The following is a 23455-nucleotide window of genomic DNA, read 5'->3' as shown; positions in this document are numbered from 1 at the left end:
AGGCACTGTATAATCACCTATGCTTGAGAAGGATTCTTGGAATATATATATATATATTTTTTAAAAAAACATGTCAACTGGTAGCCACCAAGATGTCCTCTGCTTGCTGCCACAGCAAAAGCTGGGAGTAGTGTTGAAAACAGTTTCCCTTGTTACTTCTCCATCCAGGCAAAGTGCCTTCTGGTGGACTCACTCCATTGACAATGGGTTCTGACATATTACCTACTAGGTCTTAGGAAGCACAGGGAAAGTGAATGTTGGCTACATCCAGTTGCATGCTCTTGCCCAGAGTTTTGGGCCAGAAATGAGGCAGTCAGGTGGTAGTAGCAGACCCCCATAGCTGCCCACACTGACTAGAAGCAGGTCTCTGGGGTTTCAGGCTGGGGACACTCCCAACCCTTGATGAAGATGCCAGGGATGGAAGCTGGCACCTTCTGCACGCAATCAGATGTTGGATCACTGAGCTATGGCTTGCCCCCAAAAAGGATGCTGGACTCATAGTATCCCTACAAGATACTAGGCTCATCCAGAATTCCTTTTGTGCAACACTTTCCAGGCACAAGCCCATGCTTTAAAGCTCTGTGCCTGAGCAGGTTTTTTTTTTTTATCCCAGTGCTTTCCCCAGGAAAACCTGTGTTTTACTGCAGAATTGGAGCAAATGCTGATATGTGGAAAACCCCAATTACCATTTGCATTAAACTGCGTGTTTTCCTGGGGGAAGTGCCAGGACAGAAGAAGAAGAAGAAGAAGAAGAAGAAGAAGAAGAAGAAGAAGAAGAAGAAGAAGAAGAAGAAGAAGAAGAAGAAGAAGAAGAAGAAACCGTAGCAGCAGTCTGGACACAGGGCTTTAAAGCCCAAATCTGTGTCTAGAAACATAGCACAAAAGGCAGCCTCGATGAGCCCCCTGAAAGGTATTTCTTTCCCCTTTTTGCTCTCTTTCTCCCCTTTAAATAATGCCATTTGAGATTATTTCAACCATTCAATTCATATACATACATAAGGGCAGTTTATTTTTAGATCTGAAATGGCACACTGAGAGTGATGTTGTCTCTTTGCCCAGCTCTGGAAAGAGGGGTGTGTGTGCAAAGTGTGGATTGGACAAGGACTGTTTTGAAATTAAGCCACTGGTAAAGATTGAGGTCAAAACACATCTGTCTGTTGGAACAGGCTGTGGACACTGCTGATTGAAAGTTTTAGACACATGTCTATTTTCAGTGGATTAGAACAGATAGAATACCCTGCAGTGGAATGTTTCTGGGAGCCTAAATAGCTGGGAGGCAGGGGCAGGACCGTGGTTCAAATTTGCATAACATTTCCATGTGCCAGTGTATAGATGTATCAGTTAGGCTGAGCATTTCATCACTCAGTAAGCAATGTAAAATAAAAATAAGAATTCCTGGTTGTGAAAGTTTTTGCAAAAAGACATGTAGAATGATCAGCTATTAAAGAATGAGAGGAGAAATTATAAGAATTGCTGTTTATGGAAATTGACAGATTATCAGAGATTCAGAGAACAAAAAATGCATGATAGCTTTCAAAAAGATTAAATAAATTTACTGAGTATCATGAAAGTAAATGCTTGGTGAGTTCCAATTTCCACTTATCACTAAGATCACGTGAAGCTTAGTGAAGCTTTAGCCAATTCCACTCTCTTCCCCAAGCAATTCTGGACACATCATGTCTAAATAAAAGTCTTTCTTAAGGCCTTCTTTCTGTACTTGCTCTTTACCAGGGACATCTCCTGAGACAGCTGGCATGCCCAGAATTCAGTCTGGTCCCAGTGTCCCAGGTGGGATGATGAAGAAGAAGAGTTTGGATTTGATATACCGCTTTATCACTACCCAAAGGAGTCTCAAATAATCTCCTTTCCCTTCCTCCCCCACAACAAACACTCTGTGAGGTGAGTGGGGCTGAGAGACTTCAAAGAAGTGTGACTAGCCCAAGGTCACCCAGCAGCTGCATGTGGAGGAGCGGAGACGCGAACCCAGTTCCCCAGATTGCGAGTCTACCGCTCTTAACCACTACACCACACTGGCTCCCAGGTTAAGGCCCAGAACTAGTCCAGCAGCAGAAGCCTCCCAGGTGTGCCAATTTTGGACAAGATGGTGTCCATTCTGGGTGAGATCTCACCTGAAATCTAAAGAGATCAGGGCAGTCTTGAGCAGGTCGGCCGCCCTGGCGCTGAGGGGCGGAGATCGCTCCGGCGCCCCCGCCCTCGCAGGGTGCAGCATGGTTTCTGCGCGGCCCGGCTCCCTGGCTCACCGCACCACCGGGGGTCTACCTAGAGCTGGCCCTGAAAGAGATCTTTCACTTTCTTTAGACTTTGGGGTAGTTAGGGATTCTTTTACTTTGTAGGATCAAAGTGTTTGTACGTAGTGAATGATTAGTGCTGTCCACATATTTGTAACCTCACTGTCTAACACAATACCCATATACTCTATTTTTTCCTACTTTTTCATGTGACAGTTCTTTATCAGGCATAAAGTTTAAATAAATACACACATTTTAAGTGGATATTTATCCAGACTTAGAATCATAGAATTAATAGAGTAGTACCCCAAGGATCTCCTGCCAACCTAGCAGTTCAAAAGCATGTCAAAGTGCAAGTAGGTAAATGGCAGGAAGGTAAATGGCGTTTCTGTGCACTGCTCTGGTTTGCCAGAAGCAGCTTTGTCATGCTGGCCACATGACCTGGAAGCTTTATGCCAGCTCCCTCGGCCAATAACGTGAGATGAGCGCTGCAACCCCAGAGTCAGTCACAACTGGACCTAATGGTCAGGGGTCCCTTTACCTTTACCCCAAGGGTCATCTAGTCCAGGGAACCCCAAACTTACTGCGCTTTGGGCCAGTGCCCAAAGCGCCGATTGCGTGGCGGGCCGGAGGGCTGGGGAGCATGCAGGAGCACGTGCCCATACGCGTGCACACAGGCTATTTCCGGCCCACTTCCGGGTTGCAGAAGCACCGGAAATAGCTTGTGCGCATGCGGACGGGCCTCCTCCGACCTGGAAGTGGCTGGAAATGATGTTTGTGCATGCACGCAAGCTATTTTGGGTGCTCTTGTGACCCAGAAGTGGGCAGCTGCGCCGCGCCACGCCACGCCACGCCGGTAAGAGCGGGTGGTGGCGGCGAGGGGTGTCGCGGGCTGGATAAATCGGTCCTTTGGGCCGTATCCGGCCTACGAGCCATAGTCTGGGAATGCCTGATCTAGTCCAACCCCATTCAGAAGGTTCCATTCCTCTCAAGAATGTATATTGGGTGCACACAGTGGACACATGTGTGGGTTCAGATGTACATCTTGTAGCATCTCAAAATACTGATTGGTTAACACAGTTTAAAACTTTTTGTTTGAGCTAGGAACTGCAACAGAACAGCCGAGTAACAAAATGGATATCTAAGAAAATCCTCCTAACCACCCCCTGTAAATTGCAGAGGTCTGTAATTAGTATGATATGTAGGCATGCCTCAGCTAGTAGAGAGGTGCACATTTGGTGGTGATGTTGAAGGACAGAGAGTGAGTGGAGTAGCAAACGTTTGTGGTGTAGGGCTATTTTCTATAAAACATCTCTCAATGCTCCATCCAGGCAAGCAAGGTGCATTGTCAGAGAGCAAGGACACATTCCAACCAAGCAAAAACAGTTGAGTGTAAAGCAGAACCAGTGAAAGCTGTAACCTGGGGCAGGAGGAGGCAGTAATCAGGAGTGGGTGTCAGGAGCAGGTCAGCAAAAACTCGCACGATGACAGTGAAATTAACTCTTTATTCAAGGAAACAAGACTGCTCAGGAGGCCATGCCTAGTGAGCACAGCAACTCTTCCCAGTGGATCTTGTCCCAAAGAGGCAGTTGTGGGGAATGAAGGTCCCCACCTTCCCACACTTTCCTAAATCTCCTCCTCTCCTGGGCAATATTAGACTAGGCAAGATTAAATGTCCTTCCATGAGCAGATTGGATGGGCCAACGCAAAGGAATTCCTAATGACAGTTTGTGCCTGCAACTCTGTGTCAACAGAAGATACAACTCATGTGCTCCTTGAATGCCCTTTTTTATACTGAACTTAGAAACAACTATATTCATTCACCCATTGTTAAGATCACAGAAGGAAAAGACTTCTTGTTGTTGTTGTTGTTGTTGTTGTTGTTGTTGTCCGATGCAGAGAAATATCCAGAATATATAAATTTCTTGCTAAGGCTCTACAAATCCATGTTATTAAACTTAAACGGTGTGTGTGAAATGATTTATCCTTTAAAACTTAAGGAGCAGAAATGTAAACCTTTATTATTATTATTATTATTATTATTATTATTATTTGTATAAAGGCTGTCTGCTAAAACACAATAAACTGACTTGACTTGAAACCCCTGACTTCTTCCACTTGGGGGTTTTCTTGGGGGAGGGCGTTCTCAGCTGGTCCATGACAGGGAGAAGGAATTCCAGCGGTCATATAGACAGACCCAGAGGGCCACCTGTGCCTGAGGTTTCCCTCCCCTACTCTGTGCTACCCCATGCTAATTATCTTTCTGTATCTCTACTAATGCATTCAGGTGGTTGGGACATAGGTAGAGGTTGTGTCTGGGGAAGAGTCCCAAGGGCTGGATAAGGAGGACTAGAGGGTGGGGTTACATGTCACCCCTGGGCCTGAGACTCCCCAACCCTGTTTTACTGACTTTACTCACTCCAGCTGATAAGGCAGTACTAGAGGGCAGTAGTCAGGGTGGGAGGTGGAAGGCTAGCCTAGCTTTTTGCAAAATCATTACATTGGCCATTAACAAAGAAGTGATACTGACATAAACATCCTAGCATGTTTAAGCTGTTTCATTTTTAGCAGATAAAGAAAATACACACACACACACACACACACACACACACACACACACACACTGAAGATACTGGCAGCATCAGCGGTAATAATAAAATAAACCATAAACAAAAAGGATATAGCAATTACTGTTCTCTAAATTGTTTCCAATAATGTATATGGATGAATATTTTCTTGTGTCTTATTACACCAATACATAACGAAACTGCTTCATTTTTCAATGAATAAATTACCAACTTGCCTGCCTTCGTTCACTCTTACAATATTAGTCAATTTTATCATATGGTTCAATTTCCTTGGACTCTCCAACCTTCTGATGTAGGGATAAACAAAAATAAAATTCCGTTCTGGTTGCTTCTAGAATTTTACTTTTGACTATATGTGCAGTGCATAAACTTGTTATTACAAACAGAACCTTATGGAAGGCTTGACCTATTGCTCAATATCCAAAAAACCAAAGTGATGCACCAACAAGCACAAAACAACCCCTCTGCAGTGCCACAAATCCAACTTAATGGTGTAATGTTGGAAAATGTTGACCACTTTTCCTATCTGGGCAGTTATCTTTCCACAAGGGCTGACATCAATGTGAAATCCATCATCACTTGAGCTCTGGGAGCGTACCTTTGAAGAACAGAGTGTTTGAGAACCAGGACATTCACAGGGAAACCAAAATGCCCATTTACAAAGCTATTGTACTACCAACTTTACTGTATACTTGTGAAACATGGACCACCTACAAAATGCCATCTCCAACTCCTCTCGAAAGATTCCATCAGTGATGTCTCTGAAAAATGCCAGTGTACAGGAAGAAGCAAAGATCACCAATGTCGAAGCAATGGTTCTGCAACATCAACTTCGTCGGACTGGTCATGTTATTTGGATGCCTGATTATCATCTTTCAAAGCAACTACTCTGTTCCCAACTTAAGAATAGAAAGTTGATGGACAAAAAAGAGAGGCTTAAAGATGCTCTGAAGACAAATCTTTTAAAATGTAGTATAAGCATGGATAACTGGGAAACACTGGCATGTGCACGCTCCAATTGAAGAAAAGCCTTTACCAAAGGTGTCATGGACTTTGAAGAAGCATGAACTCAAGGAGAAAAGGAGAAACGAGCTAAGAGGAAGGTCCATTTGGCAAACCCTTACCTTGATCAACTCCTGCCCGGAAACCTATGTCCCCACTGTGGAAAGATGTGTGCATCCAGAATTGGCTTGTACAGTCAATTACGGATACACTGTTAAAACAGTTTTCATGCATGACAATCTTACTCAGCTAGTGATCACAGAAGGAGTAGAGATAAACATTCCATCACCACTAACCCCAATTGTAACCAATTGTTATATGAACAACTTTTAATAAATGTGTAGTCAATCCAATATCTACTGGTTAATCCAGATCCTGAGTGTATCCACATAATATTGCATTGGTAAGCTATTTAACATGTGGTGGGCTTCAGGTGATGAATTAGCTAAGTTGCCATTTGGCAGTTTCATGCTGTGGTCTCTCTTTGAAGTTCCTTTGCTCCAGAATCACTACAGTATGATGGCTAAGAGGTTGTAATGAAATTCTGATTAGTATCTTGTTCAAGCACAGAGACAGACTCTGAACTATCTCCTAACTATTAGCTCTCATCAGCAGACCAGAAAGAGCTGCCCTTCAGCAGTGGAGCATCTGCCTTGTGCAGAAAAAGTTCAAGGTTCAACCCCGAGCATCTCCAGGTGCAACCGTGAAAGTGCTCTGCCTGAAATCCTGGAAAGCCACTGCCAGCCAGTGTAGACAATACTGAGCTAGGGGGACCAATGTGTACAGCGGCTCCAAATGTTCTTAGGCTCTGTTCTGGGCTCCTAACGTGATCTGCCTAGCACAGGGGTTGCTGGCTTGTGTCCATGATATTGCATTAAAGTCTCCTTTTGAAGTGATGAAAAACTCAAAAAAGAACAACGAAATAACTCCCCAGATACTGTATTATAAGGGAAACTAATGAAAAACCCAAAACATCAAAATCCATGTGAATAAATGAAATGAAGGGCACATCAATGCCTGCATTTGCCCCGCAGCTTTCCCACAGGGAAACCATTAACAGAACATCAACTGGGTTTTCTGTGAATTGCTGTCTGCTCCGAATGAGTGATAAAGAGCTTGCTTTTCAGGTGCAAATGCAAAAACGCTTGGACCTGTGCCTAGAAATCACAGGACTAGTGGAGAACTTCCCTGACCCATGCTTTCTAGGCAAAGGACAAGTGGATGTCTGGACAAGCCCACAGTCTCTCAATCCACTCCAGTTCATGAAATGAGGGCAATGCACTGCTCAAACCACATAAGTGAACTCCCACTTCCCAGAAGCCTTCAAAGCTGCTATTTATGCCAGCTCCGCCTCCCAATCTATACATATCCTCCTCCTCTTCCTGCAGCGCCAACCCCACCAGCCTTGACAGTGCAGCTCAGGGGGGCTGCATAAAAATTGAGGGGAGTGTCCTTATTTGACCCTGAGGCTCTCCTTTCTTCACGGCACTGCTTGCAGTTCTATCTGGCTCACTAGGAGTGGTGTTCATTAACTGCTGTTGCTTTTTCCTTGATTGGCATTTAGTGTGACAGATGAGTGGATTTTAAGAATGTTAAGGATAAGTGCTTCAAGGGTGGGTTTTTTTTTGCAATCAAGCAGTGTATACCAAATTTTATGAAATAAATAAACAAATCATTGGGTTAAGTGCACTTTTTAACATAGGCAGGTTCTCGGGGCAGGGAGGAAGGGGTGTGTGGCCTGCCATATGCACCCTGGTGAACACAGGGCAGTGGGTTGGTGGTGCACATGTTAGGTTCACACACACAGAAGGCTCCCTTAGTGAGGGTGGAGTGTTTTTCCTCCTCTCTTTTGCTTTGGAGCAGGGAACAGCTGCTGTAAACATGTCCAGAGGATTGGAGAGATGTGCCCCTAGCAGACTCATCCATATCCCACCTGCTCAATCTTTCATAATTTGGTTGAATTGGGTTGCAGATCTTATCTTTATTATATATAAAATATAACACTTTATCTCTAGTGCTATGTTCTCTTGAGTCTTCTTTGTGGGTTTGTGTGCAGTGCATATATGACAAAAAATGATGTGCAATAAGGGACCAGCACTCGTAAAAATGTGTGGCTTAAGCAGACTTGCTTTCAAACATATGTATATTAGGGAAATGTGCACAAAAGTCCTGAGAAATTTTCATGAGTTAAAAGAAAATCACAAACTGATACTGTACAGGAATGGGAACTTAAGGCTGAAAAAAGGAAAAACTGAAATTGACAGATTTCTCCATTTCTGGTGAACACAAAACACCAGCCAGCCACTTCCTCTTCTGGATAATTTCCCTAAATAGCAAATGTTGCTGACTGTGTTTTCACTTGTAGCAAAACTTTATCCAAGCCTGCAGGGTAGCCTCATGGAAACTGAAATTTGTCTATCCCTAGTCGGCAGATGGAGGGGGAGTTCTTTGAACAAAAAAATGCTAAGTTTAATTGTGAACCTCCTTTTGAAAATAGTTCACAAAACGTGAGTTGATCCAAAATACCACAACTAGAAAAGCACCTGTTGTTTTTGTCTTTGTTGTTTGTTTTGTTGTTGTTTCCATCAGGTCACTTTGTTACTGGAGTTTCTCTCTGGGACTGACAAAAGGCCCAACAAATTATTTTACCCATTTCCCCTTCAATACAGCAATTTCACCTAGATTTAAGTGATAGGGGTATTTCTCCGTTTCCTTTCCCCCCCTAAATTAAAACCATACTTTAAGTTAACTGAAATAACACATTCTGTGAAGCCAACAATAGGAATGAAAGAAAATAATGAAAGAAAAGCCTTCAACCACTGCAGATTTAACACTTTTCTGAAGCAAACTTGGGAACAATTTTTCTTCAGAAATTGTTTGCAGTTTGCCACCAGCCGAACAGAATTTCAATGTGGACAATCCAATGTCCATCAGCCAAATTGTAGCAAAGTCTTCAGGACCTATTACTTCCCTATTTTCAAAAGAGACTAACATTTGACCATCTCTGTCAGTATCATGGTAAGTGCCAAGCTCTGTCTGAAAATGTGGCTTTTCTGTATTCTTATTCTGTGTTAACTATGTCCCTTTCAACACCTGTCTACATTTTTTTTTCCTGGGAGCAGAGGGTGGGATTTCACTGGTGAGGCCACTTATACCCGTAAGAACATTTTGCAAGATTTGTGCAATCTTAATTTTTACAGCTGAGATGCAATTTGTCAGGCCTGGAGATGTGTGGAATCACAGGGAACATTGCGGATGCAATAGGATCTGAAGAAACTGACTTATGTCAAGTCACATCGGTCCACTTAGTAGCTCTTCTGAGTTTCTTAGATACCAGGGATTGAACCTGTGAACCTGAAGATGCCAGTAACTGAACCCATGACCTGCATGCAGATCAGATGCTCTACCATTCCTAATCTAAGTCAGTTTGCAAACTTTTTGCATCCAATTGTGCAGGACTGGGGACAGGTGCGTCAAGTTGTGACCAACATTGGGGGCCGTGTCACATGTGCATGATGTCACATGCATGATGCCCCCCATCCCAGTCAGACCCACTCAGCCTACCATCCACCAAGCACTTTGGGGGGGGGGCATCAGGCTGGATCCAGCATGTGAGGGAGCTGCTGAGGAAATGGAAACTGAATCCCAGCCCCCAACTGTGACAATGTTACCGTAGTAGTTTTGGTCCTGGTGTTTGTAACACCCCACCCGCCCAAGAAAAGTCTAGCAGCTCCCACAGAACAACAGGCAAGACGACCTCTACTACCATAAGCAAGCAAAAGGTTTTGTTGCTGCAATCAGCCTCATATAATAGATTTGTGGCCAGACTCCAAGACCACCCCAAGCTCATCTCTTACATATTGGCTGGAAATGACAGCCATTGTGAAAAGACTGCTGAAACGTAGATCAAACCTTTTAAAAGATGCATAATTGCTGAAAGTAAAGATCATCTTCTGCTGGGGGGCTAGGAGGGGGGATGTACTGGTAAAGGCAACTGTCTAGACAATGACAGCAAGCTCTGGAAGAGGGAGAGGGAAGCTCCCAGCAGCATTCCAAGTCCCCTGGGAACAAGCACTCAGAGGCAGAGCCAAAGTGCTTTTGAGTCTGCCTTATCCTTGTTAATAGCACATGCCAAGTGCTTGCCAGCCTAAGCTTAAATCTCAAGAAGGGGGAGATAATCACCAGAGGAAAGGCTGTAGTGCCAGAGAGTTTGCTAGGACAATCAGCAAGCAAACAATCCTAGAACAGATTTATGTAATCTTCCAGGGCTCCCAGGCAAAAGGCAGCTGGGGAAGATCAATAGCCAGGGCAGGAAAGCCAGTTCTTCTTGATCATCACCTAGGGAGAGCTGGTCTGTTCCTGGGACTGAGTCTCCAAATGTGTCCCTGTATTGCTATAGAACTTTCTGGAGGGCTAGCTTGTAGTAGGGTCCACAGTGAGTTTGTAAGTGGTCATCTGGAGGAAGGACCTTAGTGCGGGGAACATAGCGAACAACTGAAATCTATGGCAGCCAACCTTTTATCTATTATCTATTTTTAATTTTTAACATTTTTATTAAAGATTTCTTGGTTTACAAAAGTATGTGCAATGTCTTTTTTCAAGTTACATTTTCTACAGATCAATTTCATTTGTTGAGACATTAGTGTTACATTAGGAAGAAAAGGGGGGAAGAGGTGGAGGGGGCCATGGTGGGTGGGGTGGGGTCAGGTGGTGATGTTTCTATTTTGCTTAATGTATGTGTTGGGTTTTGTGTCAGCATCGCTTGTGCAGGTTCTCTCTACTATTCGCTTGTGTTCCTTTGGTGGTGAGAGAGGTTGGGGTTGTTGGCCTAGGGTGTGGTTGTTAGTGATTGGCTGTGGTGAACTTTATAGGCATGTTAAGAGATAAGTCCAGTCCTTATGATTGAGTTAACTTGTTGACACTTCCATACTAGGTTCACGGAACTGAGAATAACCAGTGGCTGCAATTAACAATAGGGCTTCAGGCTTTTTACACTTGCAGGAGATAAGCATGCTGACAATTGGAGAGATACAGAACAAATCAAGTCCCACCCAAGGAAACACAGTTTACACCAGGCATCCCCAAACTGCGGCCCTCCAGATGTTTTGGCCTACAACTCCCATGATCCCTAGCTAACAGGACCAGTGGTCGGGAAAGATGGGAATTGTAGTCCAAAACATCTGGAGGGCCGAAGTTTGGGGGTGCCTGGTTTACATAAAGACAGAAGTTACAATTTCCAAAAGATATTCACTAAGTGCTAAGAAACACACACAGCCTTGAAACCTCTTGGGACTTTGAGAGACCATTTTAGAATCTGAAATGTGTGCAATCTTGAAATAAAGCTTTCTTTTATTGCACAACATGGGTAGGCTGCTTCTTTATCTGATGACAATAGTGTGAAATTACCAGGGACAGTGGTGACCATGCAAGTGTATGATATTTCCTCCTGCTTCAGTGGATGGACCTTGTTACACAGTTCCGTTGCAGCCTGCTCAGGGCTGTGTGAAAAGAAGTGAAGTGGGGCTTCAGCCCATGAAAGGTGTTGGGATATTCAGGTGACAAATTCCTATATAACCCCCCCATCACCCACCATAGGCATACATACCCTAGAAAAAAATGTATTATAAGCACTGACAACTGGGAAACCCTGGTCTGCGAGCGCTCCAGTTGGAGAACAGCCTTTACCAAAGGTGTCATGGGCTTTAAAGAAACTCGATCTCAGGATGTAGGGGAAAATGTGCTAAGAGGAAGGCACGCTTGGCAAATCTACACCATGATCAACTCCTGCCCGGAAACCAATGTCCCCACTGTGAAAGGGCATGTGGATCCAGAATTGGCCTCCACAGTCACTTACGGACCCATTGTTAAACCGTGTTTATGAAAGACAATATTACTCAGCTACGAGTGAGAAGAAAGCCCCTAGAACAGTGGCGTAGCAACCCGCCGGTGCCCAGGGCAGACCAAAGTTTTTAGGAAGTCAAAGTTCATTAGCTTTCCTTTTTTTTAGAGCAGCCACCAATTTCAGGTATGGGGGGTGGCTCTGAATCCCTGCAGCCAAGGAACCTCAGGGACACTTGCAAGCTCCTCTGCCACCCAGAAAAATAACCCCTAATGCACAGCAGGCAACACTGCAGACACCCCCCCCTGCTGCCCTACAGAACACCATGGTACCCGGTGCAGCTGACCACCCCACCCCACCCCTGGCTACCTATGCTACTGCCCTAGAAGGTTGCCTATGAAGCAATGTGGCCTGCAGTGTGAAAAGATTCCTCAACCTTTGTATATAAGAGAAGGCTGGAGACCTGTTTCCCCCCACCCCCAGCACACTGGTTTTAGCTCTGCAATAAATAAACTAAATAAGCAGCAAAACACCACATTATATAAAAAAATCTGGATACTGCAACTTGCTTATTTCATGCCAGGCACCCAGAAAGTATTTCTGCCAGTTATGGGAAAAACAGCCAGCGATGGCAGTGGCATCAGATAGTTCACCTGGCATTCATCAGCTGCCTTCCACAACAGATGGCAGGCTGGGGGCAAGATGAGTTCTGGCTCCAGGCTTGAGACCCCTGCCAGTTATATTAGTGGCAGATGCAAGGGAGAAAGAGTGGGGGAGGAGAGCGAAAGAGCACTGCAGGCTTCTCCTTTTAGCCAGAGATAATTAGTTTGCATAGGCAGCAAAGGTGCTTGTGTCTGGACAGTCAAACAAAAAGGGGATTAAGCCAGATTGCCTCTAATCAAGCGGTTGGCTAAATAAAGTCTCCTAAGCCTGACTGGCTATCCTGTATCATTCTCACTGACTTCCCAGGGCTGCATGCTGCTCTGATATCCATGTAGGCCTACAGCTGCTCTGCTCTGGCTTTTCTTATTTGTCCAGATCACTGAATGCAGCTTAGGTCTTCTTTGCCCCGACTGAAGAATGAGCTATGAACTGAAAGGAAAACTCTGAGGAGTCTGACCTTGTATTCCGTGATACCAGGATATCTGTCTTGAAAGTCAATGCTAGTGTCTTTATTTAAGGGGTGGAGAACCTTTTTCACACTAAGGGCTGCATTTTTTTTCTAGGGGGTGGGCACAGGTCTGTGGTGCATGGGGACAGATGCAAAAGTCAGTGGAGCAATAAGTGTCAGTGTTACTTTTTCACAGTAGACAAGTTCACGCATGCACATACACACACACACACACACACACACACACACACACACACACTTCTCTCCTCCATCCAGCAGGCAAGAGGCATGATCAGAGTTCATAGTCACATTCCAGCCAGGTAAAAATTCTCCAGGAGGCATAGCTGCCAAGTACCCCGTTTCCCCCGGGAAACCCCCGTATTTTCTTACTGTTTCCCACAGGTGTCCCAAATGGCAAAATACCCCGTATTCTCTTGGATTACAGAGTTCCTGCCTGCAGCCATATTCTTCTGGTGCCACACTGGCACCGGAAGTCACTTCTACACACTTCCAGACATGCATAGAAGTGACTTCCAATGCCACTGTGCCCATTTCCAAAATGTCCGCAGCACCAGAAGTCACTTTTACGCATGTCCGGAAGTGCATAGAAGCGACTTCCAGTGCTGCGGCGCTGCTGATCCCTGATTTTTCAGTCTGGAACTTGGCGCCTATGCCAGGAGGATGCAAAGTAGAGTCAGTGAGGGGTGTGATCTGGAGAGAGGGGGTGTGGCTAAAAAGGAGGCTCTAGTCTGGGGAGAGTCAGAAAGGTCTGGGGGCATGCATTGTGTGCGAGGGCCTGGGGTTCCTTATCCCTGCCTTATGCAGTAGCACCAACCACAGCAGAAAGAGACATGAGACACCAAGTTGGATTACTTTAGGACCCAGAGATAGACAAATCTGTCCTTTTCAGTCTATTTCAGTTTCTCATTTTGCACCTTAAGTACATTTCAGCACAATTCAGTGTCAGCTTCCATTTCATTAAAAAATAAATATCCCCATGAAAATTTCTTAGCATCCAAGTGTGCATTTCTCTGAATATGCACATTTTTATATGCATGTTTGCCTAACACACACATTTATTTGTTATTTTCATTAATGTTTTCACTTTTATGCATACTTTCCCCTAATGCACACTTTGGAGGATTGCACATTTAATAAATAATGATGATGATGATGATGATGATGATGATAATGATAATAATAATAATAATAATAATAATAATAATAATACTATTTCCTGGCTGAAGACTGCATTACAAAATTCAGAGAAATGAGAATTGGGAAGGATAACAATATGTCAGATTGCATATTGGCTCAGGAAATGCAAATTTGATAGATCTGCATTAAAATATTATCCAAACCAAACCAAATATCTCCCTTATACCTAACCACAGCTATATTGCATTATAAAATGTGTGTTTTGCTTTGCAGATAATCCTTAGCAGATTAATAATTCAAGGAAATAATAAGCAGGAAATAACTAGTCATAGCTCAGTAATAGAACATCTGGTTTACAAGCAGAAGGTCCCAAATTCAATCCCTGGTATCTTCAGGTAGGTCTGTGAATGTCCCCTACATGAAATTCGGGAGCTAGTCAAGATAAGCAGTGCTGAACTAGATGGATTAATGATCTGACTCAGTATAATACAGTTTACCATTATACTGGGAAACAACTAAAGCCCGAGATACACAAATATTTACCATAAATAACCCAGTTTGCCTGCAATTACTGAGTACAGCACAGAAAAGTTTAGGAGCAATGATAAAAACTGCCTGGGACCCAACAGCACAAATAGTGCAAGGGATTTGCTCACTGCTTATACTGATTTCTACTTGCAAAACATCTTCTCCTGTGCTTGCAACGCAAGGTCTAGCAGTCCCTGCAGGCAAAGGAACTCCTTTTAGCACCCCTGGAGCCAATCCACCTACACCTCACTCCCGTAGCAAAAATGCCTTCAGGGGCACCCACAGTCTCTCCCCCCCCTTCCCTTGGACAGATGTGTCCAGATTGCAGTTAGTGACATATTATCCATTTACAATTCCAGGTGCACAAAGCAATTCAAACCTGATTAGGACAATGACTGACCCTTGATCAAAGAAAGTGGATTGACCATGTGAATGTTAACCAGTCAATTAATCTATTCCACTGCCATAGCTCTGCATAGGAACAAACGATTCATTCTCAAGGGAGGGGGGGGGCATTTTTCTTTTCAGATGATGCATGCATGCCTCACAGCAGAGGTGGTATTCTCAGGGTGAAACTCATCCATTCCACTCCAGGTGTGTTCACCCCATCAATTTCCCCAAATACAGGAAACTTGACTGCACATCCACACAAAAATTGAATGCCCCATGCGTTAAAAGAATTCAAGTGACCCCATTTCATGGCTTCTTCTTGGTTTGCATGTGTTCAAGGCAAACGTTAGGCTTCTCAGTGTAATTTAGAGTCTAGAATTTGAAATAAAGACATTATCCCATCATTGCTTGCTGGTCAGGGAGAGGAAAAAAATGACTGCACCTGGTACTCACAGGGTTGGAGAGAAGAGCAAAAGTAGAAAATAAAAGAAGCCAACCACCCACCAAACAAAGAAAGTAATCAAGCAGCTTTTCATTTGGTGTATTATCTCTAGTATCTTCACTATTTTGGTCAATTAATTACGGTATCTCATTTTTATATTTTTAAAATTGCAGATGTTTCATGTACCTACTGTTCCACATCCTTATAGGGTTTCCAGACTCAATAGAGGACAAGACTTCTGTGCCTTTAATTGCCCTGCTCTCTTTTGAGTCTGGAAACCTTAAAGAGAAACCAGCAGACTCTTTGCTTGGAAATTAAACAAAGGGTCTGCTGGTTCCTCTTTAAGGTTTCCAGACTCAAAAGAGAGCAGGGCAATTAAAGGCACAGAGGTCCTGTCCTCTATTGAGTCTGGCAACCCTACATCCTTATCTAAACCCCTATCTTGTTCCTGGATTATTTGGCAAGTTGTTAAGTTTCCAAACGGTTCTCCACCACACATGCCATTCTTCTGACCAGTCCATATTACAGCAAGGCATACTGGTGGTTGCAGCGCCAAATATAACTCCAAGTAAACAACTTGCTCTGATGAGGGTTAGAAGTGAGGTTGTATGAACTTCTTCTTGAAGCCCACCTTTCCCAAACTCCACCCACTTGACCTGAAGCCTATGGTTTTTAAAGGGCCAACCCTTTGGCCTGAAAATGAGCACTTCTTTGCTGTTCGGTGGCCTTCCATTTGGTTTAATCTCTGCGGATAGGCATGATATCATGGAAAACACTTGATTCCTCAGATGACTCAGGCTTGGGAAATGGCATTTGTGGTGGCTCCAGCTCAGTCTGTGGACTACAGACCATAAGCCGCGAGTTCTGTGGGCTCCAAAGTATCAGTCTTAGGCTCTGTGGAATATGAGAAGCCCCATTAATTTCAGTGGATATACTCTGAGTAAAACTTAGTTGGATACAATCCAACAATACATGAATTCTCCAAGAAAGCTTGGAAATGCCAAGCCATTTCTGAATTTAGCTGAGTAGTGTTTAGTTAATAATACCATTCATGGTGCAATTCACAAATTCCACTCCTTTGTGAACACAGGTTAGCACTTTTAATTTATATTGTGATGAAAATTAGAAACTTCTGTCATATAATGGAGAAATAGAGGACAGTCTTAGAATTTTAAAGATTGATAGTTTGCAAATATGGACAATACCTGCGTTATTTGCATTCCATTATACTGTGCTGTTCTTGGGTGAGAATATAATTTTTAGCACCTCTTGCTAATTCTTCTCTAGAAGGCCTTTTCTTTTTTTAAAAACACACACATGAAACAATTTACAGTAGATTTCATAACCAAAAGAAGCTGAGGAGGGTCTATTTGAGGTAATTGAATATAATAGGAGTGACAGTTGCTACATTCCTAAAAGAGACCTTTATTTATTTATTTATTTATTTATTTATTTATTTATTGGGGGGGTTAAAAACATGATTTTGAATTAGGCAATAAACAGTTGGGGAGAAAATGGATGGATATGCCAGCAGAGTTCATTTCAAAGATATGTGTGCAGATGACTGGCTGAAGTTACTAATACCCTTCTCTCATACAAAATTCTCATTGAGAATTGGAGATGGGGAGGTCTTTATGGCTAGGGGACTGTAGCAAAACATAGCATGACCTCCTGGGATATTAGGGATGGAGGATATAAGTATTAGTGAAAAAAACTTTATAACTGTAATTACCCCCAAGATCATCTAGCAGTGATCAAAGTTCAGAGGCAACAGAGGCACCTGCTATGGAGTCAAAACTACCCCAGGGCTCTTCGCCTGCCAGAGCAGGGGGCAGGGGCAGGTGGTGGGGGCATGTGATGAAACGGGACAATGCATCTGGATCATCTGAACTAGATCAGCAAGAGTTTCTAACTTTCAATTGCCTAACAATTGCTGTTTAACAATGTGTAGTAATGGACAGTAACTTGGATGGCTTTAGAAGATGATTAGACAAATGCATCTGGTTGGCCACTGTGGGAACAGGAATTAGGTGGGCCTTTGCCCTCATCCAGCAACAGGCTTTCCTGATGTTCTGATTCTATCACAATTTTGTAGAGCAACTCTGAGTTCCCTGGATTTGATATCCAATAAACGTCCAGGATAGCTTTATTTACTTCGGACAGTCTATGGAGCACAGTGTCTCCAAAGACTTGGAGGATAGGCAGGGACCACCCAGGAGGAAACAGGGCTTGATTGTTTATTTTCCAATAGTAATCGGCTGCTTTTCACTATAGATGGTCATGAAGAGGTTTCCACAAAAATTAATAAGGCAATCCATCAGCTGAAACAATATGAACAAAAAACACAGATAAAAATACAAGTCCCATGAACAGGCATAGTACAACTTACAAAAAATGCTTGCTCAAATAGAAAGCTCTTCCTCGATGCCTGAATTTCAACATGAAGAGGGCCTGTCTTATCTCACCCAAGAGGGAGTTCCTGAGACCCATGGCCACAATACAGGATGTGTGGTGGATCTAGCCGTACATCTGAGCCACAGAGGACCATTGACAGAGAATCTGCAGAAGATCTTGGTAATCAGGAGGGAATAAAAAGAATCGGGCACTTCTTAAAATAAACTGAACTGAAGTTGTTTAAGGGTCTTGTAAATTGATACCAGATCAATTTGGTTCTGTAACATATGGACAGTCAGTGCAAAACTTTAATCACTGGAGTTATGTGCTGCTGGTAAACTGTCCCAACAACTGTTTAGCCACAACACTTGCTAAACAAGCCCTCAGCTGATGTGATCATGGCCTTCCATAGACCATTTCCCTCATGTTGGAGTAGCCATTCTGTTTTGTCTGATCAATTGCATTTTTTAATCCAGTCCTAGTGAATAATAAGTGAGCACAACACCTTAAAATCCTCCTCAACTTGAAAATGTTGCCAGTTCCATTTAACTTCTAGCTACAGCTCTGCTGCCTTTTATACAGAAAAAATTGATCACAAGAAGCAAAAAGGTTTTGGCCTTCCCAACTCCCCCCTCAGTATTTCAGCTAATAGTTTTTAATAACTGCTTTGTAGACAAATTGGCTTCTGGTTATTAATATAAAGGATTGTGTCCCCCTCCTTTATCACTTAAAATCAATATAGATCCAGGGCTTAAGCAACAAGTTTGAAATCTCCTCCCCACTCATAATTAGAGATGTCTCGTTAAATCTAGAGCAATAATGGATTTCAAAGTTTTATGCAGGGTTGCCATATGTCCTCTTTTCCTGGACAGGCCCTCTTTTTCAGGGGTAAAATTTCAGTCTGCGTAGATTTTTTGAATTTGCTAAAATGTCCAGGTTTTTGCAAACAAAGCCAGGAAGTGTGTGCAAGTGTCACTTTTTACTTTTTCCTATCTCTATGGACATGCTGCTATCTGTACAAAGACTTGCTTTGCAAACAGAGCCAGTTTTGAAATGATTTTCTGCTTGAGGAAATAGGAAAAAATTGATTTCAAAAAATACATAATAGAATGGGAGATGAAAGATGAAATGGTTAAATTGGCAATGATACAATGGACTAAAAATGTAGGATATAACATAGAAATGAATGCAAGGGGAAAGCTGTGGAAAGTGGACATGAAATTAACTGCTTGTCATGCTTTAAAAGAGAATTATATGAAAATAATGTATAGATGGTATTTAACATCTGATAAATTGTCTACTAAAGGTATAAGAAGGTTCCTAATAACTACTGAAAGTGTAAACAAGTAAATGGTTCATTCTTTCATATGTGGTGGACTTGTAAGAAAGGGGGGAGTTTTGGGAAATGATGTATGATGAGATAAAAAATATGTTTAAAGTGGTTTTTACAAAATAATAATAATAATGAAGCTTTTCTTCCAGGGATTATAGGGACAAACGTTCCTTAAAATATGGTTAAGTTGTTTGCATATAGATACAGCAGCTAGGATTCTTTATGCACAAAAATGGAAAGATGAAGAAGTTTCCACCAAAGAAGAATGGATAAGTAAAGTGACGGACTATGCAGAATCAGCAAAGTTAACAGCTAAAATAAGAGAACTTAATGATGATTGCTTTATGGAAGCCTTTTTCGGCTGTCCGCACCCCGAAAAGTCTGTAAGGAGAGTGCCGCTACTGCATGTGTGCAAAGCGTGATAGAGTGCTTCTGTGCTTGCGCAAAGTGCGCAGATCGTTTCTGCATGTGCACATGCGGCAAAACCCAGAATTATACACTTCGGGGTGTGCAGTGTTCGCAACCCGAAAATCCGCAACATGAACCAAACACAACCAGAGGTATGACTGTATTTAAAGAAATATTATAGTACTTGTGAGGGACAGGGGATATCGCGAAGTCCCTCCCCTCCTGAGTTCAAGCCCATCCCCGAGCACAGGGGAAAGCAGAGAGAGTTCCGATTCCAGTGGGGAAGCAGGAAGTCGTGTCCGAGGCTCAGGCAAGGTAGCGGAGCCAGGGTCCCAGGTGGGACAGGAAGGGGCAAATAAGGGGGGGAGACCCATCCCCCAACTCCGGAATTGCGCAGAAAGAGGAGAGGAAAGAGGATGGGTCTACCCAGGCTTTTGTGTTGGAGAAAGACGCGCCAAAAGCCATTCGGAGGTTCTGAACCCGACTGAACGCATAGCTCCGTGTAAATAGCAATGACTTCAGCACTGTAAATACGCAGCACCAATAAAAGAATAAAATGCAGAGCTGTGTAGAGTCGTTACTCTGAAGTAGCCCGCTCCGGCCACTGTGACAGTACTGTATGATGAATTCACAAGAATTATTTGAACTATGAGCAACAGAAGAAATTAGAGAATCTTATATCATTGTTATAAGAGAGGGAAGATAGGGTGCAGCAAGGGGGAGAAATAAAGAAACATCATGGAAAATGGGATGGGAAGTCAACAAAAGAAAAGAAAAATCTATTATGTATTGGAATGTTTATGTGAAATTTCTGGAAATTTAATGAAATATATATTTTAAAAGATACAACCTTGATACAAGGCTTTGTATATTCTTCTTCTTTCTATGTTTTCTCTTTGTTTTATTTTTATTTAGATTGGTTTGGCTTTTATTGTATTCTACATTGAAAACTTCCAATAAAAAATGATTACAGTGAAGTTGGGGTTTTATAAGACCAGGCACTTTTTGGGCGGGGGCAGCATTTGAGTGCTTAGTCAGGTACCAGGCGGGTGCTGCAGTCTAGGTGGGACACTTGCAGAAGAGTCTGCAAATGTTGTGGCAGAATCAGCTGGAGGAGAGGATAGAAGATGAAAAAATAGCTGACTTCCATTTCCATTCTGTGCCAGGAATGGACGCCTCCCTCAACATCACAGGGAGAAGCAGATAAAGATAATGAGAATGGTGAGGGTTAATCCATTCTTTGAATTCCTCTCTGGGTTTGAGAGGAATGGGCTTTCACCTGCGGTTTGCCCTGAGGTCGCTTCCTCATGGAATGCGAGAGCAGGCAAAGGCACAGGATGCAGAAGCACTCTGTCTGCCACAACCCCCTGACTCCGTTTCTGGAAGCAGAGGTCACCCTATTAATTGTATTTTTAAATTGGCTTTAAAGTAACGGCACATGATGGAAGATAATGCAACCACATACTGTGGGACATTCAGCTGCATAGATCTAAAGGTTTGAACTGAGATAAGATTTTATTTGGTGCAAAAGATTTGGGGGAGAGGGGAGCCCACCGTTTGTTTATTCTAAGCTTCTCTTTATATTTATGATTCGGCAACCCTCTCTGGAATACAAGAAAAAAGTATTTATGATTGAAGAAGGAAGAAATCAGAGTAATACTGAGATTAATAAGAAATAATAGACTGCATGTTTTGAAATGAAGAAAGGAGGGGGAGGGGGAGGGGGAAGCTCAGAGTTATTCCCTTCCCTCCACTTAAAACACTGGACAAGAAAAAAAGAGACTGAGATTTGTTTGTGTTAAGATAAAGACTAATTGGTCATTAATCTCAGCTGTAAGGAGGAAAAGAATGTGGGCTGTGAACATTGCAGAGATACCAGGAGCTGAAAAGGAGTGAAAAGGAGCATTAAATCTCCAGCATGTTCAAAAATAGCCCACTCTTTCCTAGGCTGATGGCAAAGATCTGCAACACAGCTTTACTAGGGAGACAGAAATATTTTTTGCAGGCTGTTGGCTGTTCGGAGACATCAAAGCAAGGAAGGGGCTTTAGTAACCAGGGCAGTGGGGCGTTGCATGGAGTCATGGAGGAAGGGGCTTTAGTAACCAGGGCAGTGGGGCGTTGCATGTTAGACATGGGGTGTGGCACATCACACATGCGAGCATCCCAATGGGGCAGCATCCGCCCAGGTGAGCATCTCAAGGGGGAGGTGCCTGCCCGCAGCGATGTCACCCCCCCCTAGACTGGTACCCGGGGAGAACCGACCCCCCCTTCCTCCGCCACTGATAAGACCTTCGAGAAACTTCGAGATTCAGTTCCTCCCTAAGGTAGGATGGGAGACAACATCAGCCAGGAAGCGAAAGAGACAATACCATATATGGACAGAGGGAATTTGCATGGACATAACAGCTCTCATGCGCAGGACAGAACAAAGATAATAGAATCCCTCACTTGAAGTTTTATAAATTTATATAATATAACAACATAGTTGTGAGTGGAGGTGAACCTTTTCCCCATCCTTTGGCCCTCTCGGGAAACTCAACAAACATGCTGTGCCTGAAACTGGGTGTGGAGAATGCAGCTGAATTGGACACGATTATGGACAGCCTGGGGAAGCTCTATTCACATTTGGCCTGCCCATAAAAAGCAAGGCAAGAGTGAAAGACTAGGGTGATGTCTTCTGTTTCCAGGAAGTTTTCTTATAACACTTTTGTGGGTAAGCTGGGAGTTTGTTTGGACCCTGTGTGAGAACCTGGAGGCTGAGAGGTGTATCAGAAGGAAAATGAATTTATATTGATTTTTACATATTAGTAACTTTGTATATATTTTTATATATGGTAACTTTGTATTTATATAACATTATTATATGTAACTGTATTTTTGTAATATTTTGTTTGTTTCATTTTCTATACACTTAGAGATATATTTAAAATATTAAGCAATGCAGCGGTACCTCGTGTTACAGACAGGATCCATTCCGGAGGCCCGTCCATAACGCGAAAAGCCCACAACTTGAAGCGCTGCATCTGCGCAGGTGTGCGGTGCGATTTGATGCTTCTGCGTATGCGCAAGCAACAAAACCCAGAAGTAACCCATTCCAGTACTTCCGGGTTGCTGTGGGATACGAGATGAAAACACGCAACCTGAAGCGGGTGTAACATGAGGTATGACTGTATAAAAATTCAATGAGAAACCATCAGCTTAGTCAGATCTAGGTTCAACAACTTCCAAATGGAGAGAGAACCTATTGAAGATAATGAACTAACTCATCCTGGTTTGTTTTCATGCTGATTAACATTTATGAATGTTGAATCATTTTGAATCCCTGTAGAAGAGCCAAATTCACCCCTGGAATATAACAAGGGGAGAGGGACCCCAAAGCACGCTTATCTTAAACCTAGTTCTCATTGGGGTGGTAAACCTGTTCTTCGTGTATACTATGTTTGACTTTAGATGCGGATTCACACAGCAGAATGTTGCTCCACTGGAAATAAATAAATCCCTTGCAGATAAAAGAAACTAGCATGTCAAGACTAGAACCCTTTGCCTTGGACTGCTAGTTTTCTGAGTGCTAGGGATTTTGTGTCTATGCCTATGGAAGAGCTTTGAATGATGTTAGTATTCAGTGATATTCTAAAAGTCACAATTTTGCCACCTGTGTGAGAACTAGACCTGCAAATCAATACTGAAACGCTCTGGGTTTGAAACACAGCAGCTGTTGAGCAATCAGGCCTCAAAGTGAGTGGTTCACGGCCAGCAGTGAAAAACATTTTTATCAAATGACAAACTTATCAGAGAGAGTGATGGCTTCGTTGACACTTCATTGCATGAGCTGTATTTCAGAAAGAACTATGCAGCAGTGGTCAGGAAGACTTCTACCTCCTTGTCTGTTTCCCCTTATTGATATATGCGTACTAGTTAATTTTTTTTTTATTCTGCAGCTCTGTACAACAAAGGTCCATGATATAGGACTAATGTAATTTCAGGCTAGGAGGGATTTTATCAAGATGTGAAGT

Source organism: Zootoca vivipara, chromosome Z (genome assembly GCF_963506605.1).
Source record: "Zootoca vivipara chromosome Z, rZooViv1.1, whole genome shotgun sequence".
NCBI classification, from domain to species: domain Eukaryota; kingdom Metazoa; phylum Chordata; class Lepidosauria; order Squamata; family Lacertidae; genus Zootoca; species Zootoca vivipara.
This window is presented reverse-complemented; position numbering follows the sequence as displayed.